This window comes from Etheostoma spectabile, chromosome 15, assembly GCF_008692095.1.
Source record: "Etheostoma spectabile isolate EspeVRDwgs_2016 chromosome 15, UIUC_Espe_1.0, whole genome shotgun sequence".
Taxonomy (NCBI): domain Eukaryota; kingdom Metazoa; phylum Chordata; class Actinopteri; order Perciformes; family Percidae; genus Etheostoma; species Etheostoma spectabile.
Genome location: NC_045747.1, coordinates 29,768,030 through 29,771,997, shown reverse-complemented (window position 1 = coordinate 29,771,997; position 3,968 = coordinate 29,768,030).

Here is a 3,968-nt window from a genome sequence, read left to right as displayed (position 1 = left end):
TTTTATGATGTTTACAGCAGCTTTATGTAGTACTGATGCCCAAGACAAATTTCCCTTTGGGGACAATAAAGTTGATCTTGATCTTGATATGTCTCCTTTAAAATGATTAAGTAGAATGGCGACACCTGCAGAGTGTTGAGATGCACGACAAAAATAACACGTATCGCCCCATCGAGCTTTCCAAAATTTCACATCACGTTCCACCGAGTGAGTCTCTTGTAAAAGACTCTATTCACCTGTGAATAAATGGTTTTGACGGACTTTTTGCTTTTCAAAAGTCATATTAGTGTTTCATTCTGCGAGGAAAGAAGTGGGATATGAGTTGGTCTTTGATCTGTCCATTCATTTCTCATGGAGGGAGAAATGTTTTCCTTGGTCTCTGTGTTTTCCAAAGTCCTTAACACAATGGGCAAAAACATCAGTCCAAAACACTAAATATGAAATGACCCGTCCAAAAATCATCAGTTCATTGAAAATGTACATATCACCAATCACAAATAGGCCTACATATATTTAAAGAATAAAAAATAAAGTTCCCAAAATCTCTCAAGATGGTTGGGCGGCTGTTTGATTCTTTCAATTGAAATTTCAAAATTTTGACAAATTTGCCAACAAATTGCTATTTTTGGAGCAAATTCATGTCATTATTATTATGTTTTGTGCCACAACACTCTCAGACGAAGACTGTACACTCTTCAACTCTACTTTTTATTTTTAAACTACTTTACAAACTAGGGAGAAAAAATAAACATCAAACCAAAGAAAAACAGCAGAAAATGTACTGTCTTGACTAAAAACGTGCGATCCCACCCCTACAGAAAATCCAAAGTCTGAGTGAAAGAAACAAAAGAAACCTTAACAAAAATCATGGAAAACAGAAAGTTCAGAATGAATATAGATGCAATGAACTCAAAAATGTGGGAACCTCTTATTTATCATTTTAAGTCAAAAACGAACCAATTTTGAGTCAAAATGCAGAATATGCATTTACTAATGTATTCATTTAAAACCCTAATAAGCTGTAATTCCTCCCTGGTAACTTCTTCTAATGTTAATTTACTTAACCCTCATGTTGTCCTCGGGTCAAATTACCCGTTTTCCTATATCAATGTTCTTTTTAATTCCCCAAAATAACATGATTGATTCCACACAACGCAAGTCTTGTGTCTTTGGCAAGTACAAATCTCTACTTTCATTCATTTTGGGGCGTCTTATTCAATTTTGTAGCGTTTGAAAAAACCATTGAAGTGGTTTTGAAATAGCATTGAGTAAAAGTTGACATGTTCCAGTTAAATTTCAGTCCAAATAATTCCTAATTTCTGCTTTTCTAACTCAAGCGTTAGGTATAAGCTCCTGTAAATGAGGTTCATTGACCACAAATTCCCCCCCAAAAATGTAAAACTGAAGTTAATAGTGTTGCAAAAATAGCATCGAAAGTGTTGAAAAAGGAACAAAAACGTGAGAAAAAGTTAAAAACATCGATGAAAAGCATGTCGATTTTTAATTTTGACGAGAAGACAACGCAAGGGTTAAGGCAGCTCAATTTATTTTCCCGCCACTTGTCACTTGACTTTACTGGAATGCTTCATTTGACTTGTAATGAGCTTTAGCAAACACCTCGGACACAATGTTACTCAAAACACCGAACCAAAAGAAAAAAAGAAACGGATGAATCCAAAATAAAAATGCACTCATCCATTACAAACATTTGAGGACATCACACAATGCTAAATGTCACCATGAGTCTTTGAAGAGCGCCTGAGCCTTCACTATTAAGACTGTCTGAGTAGATCTGCGTTGATTTAATCTGTCTGCATCTGGAGACAATAAGTGGGGTTTTGAAAGAGCGAATTAACACTTAATCAGGGAATATGAAAAGGATTTTAAAGTTAAACGACACTAATGCATTCCCAATCTTTGTCCTTATAGGACAACACCACACATGAAATAGAAGATGTCATTAATTGAAACTAATTCTTTTAAAAGTTCAACAGATTTTCCTACATTTTCAACTGCCAGCTGCTCGTTATGCATTTTCTGAGGAACTCCAATCGCACTTTACGATGTTCCACGTCAACCATTCCCGCTTTTTTCAGCAATTCCTCACAAACTATCAAGCCAGCCGTTCTGTGGAGCATTTCAACATGCCACGTTCATACCGCAACTCATCAGAAATTGAACTCTCGCGGTTCGATTTAATCTTATTCAACCAATAATTCTTCTTGAAAATGTAGAGGTAATCTATTGGGGTGTTTTAAAAATAAAATGTTCTAAAAGGGATGAAAAATCTAACCTGCATGTGGGTATTTATAAAATAAAGATGGTACTAAGTGGAGAAAAAAAAAATGAAACAACTGAAAACCCAGGAGTTTCACCAAAAACTAAAACTGTCCATATTAAAAAGTGGAAAGGAAATAAGGAAAGTCTTAATTTGGTTCTTGATGACACTCGCCTCAGCAATTTTTATCCAGTTTGATTTGCTAATGCTCACAATGATAGGGATTTAATGGATGAATTCCATCGAGATAGTTTACTTAAGCCTTTTCCTTCTCCACCATGCAATATAAAAATGGGACTGATACAAAGTCTTTTCCCCTCCCCCTTTGCCGCAGAGTAAAACTCAAAGTTCTGTTTGTTTCCAACTTTTCATGAGTGGTGAAGGTTTTCTCCGTTCAAATTAAATATCCTCCCAACATTCCCCAGTCACTACAGGATAGGCATCGACGCTTTTCCTCTTTAAAACCACACTGCACAAATATTCATTCATATACTCCAAGTTATTTACATTCCCAATCAACACAGCTGAAGTTACCTTCCGTAAACTTCCAATGTGACACACCCAACACCTCCAATAATATCATCAACATAGTAAAGACACCTGGACTCGGTTGACACCAAAAGTAAAGACCAGTGGCCGAGTCCGAGACAAATCCGAGTCCAAATACTACCAAGTCCGAGACAAGTCCGAGTCCGGACTCTACAGCCCTGGTTAATACAATGTGTAATCAAGTGAGACTGATTAACATGAATGTCAATGCTAAATGCCCTAATACCTGTCGATACTACAACAATATAAAGGCTCTTAACCCTACAGTTTTGCACATATCAGGTAAGACTTGATTTCTTCATATATTTTTGCACAAAACTCTCCAGAAAGTGCCATTTAATGGTTTATTTTTCAAAAGAATTTCCTAGGGGGGGAACACCCCAGACCCCCCTAGGGGAAGCCCCCCGTCCTCGTAATAATAATGATGCTGAAAAAAACAAAGAAATTGCTATGTACGCAGCAAACTATGGGTTGGCCCCCCCAAATCTCCCTCCAAGGTTTTGGGAAAAGTTGGCACCTCTGGTAACGTATGGCAGAATTTGTTGACATACAACATTTGTTGATATAAAAGCAAAAACAGTGTCAGAACACCCAGGATTTATGAGTACAGCCATTCCCCTTGATATCATATGGTGATAACTCATAATAGCTACATAGACAATACTGCTACAGTAGTACTAGTACAGAGCATTAGTACTAGTACAGAGCATTAGAACGGATACTACTACAGTAGGTACTAGTACTGAGCATTAGAACTGATACTACTACAGTAGGTACTAGTACTGAGCATTAGAACTGCTACAGTAATACTAGTAAATGTGCTGTATTTATAAAGCGCTTTTCCAGTCTTAACAACTGCTCAAAGCGCTTTTACATCAACAGGAACCATTCACACACATTCATACACTGTGGCCGGGGCTGCCGTACAAGGTGCCACCTGCTCATCAGATAAACATTCACACACATTCACACTCCGATGCGCAGCACCGGGGGCAACTCGGGGTTCAGTGTCTTGCCCAAGGACACTTCGACAATCGAACCACCAACCTTCTGATTGACAGGCAACCACTCTATCACTGAGCCACAGCCGCCCAGTACTGAGCATTAGAACTGATACTGCTACAGTAGTACTAGTACTGAG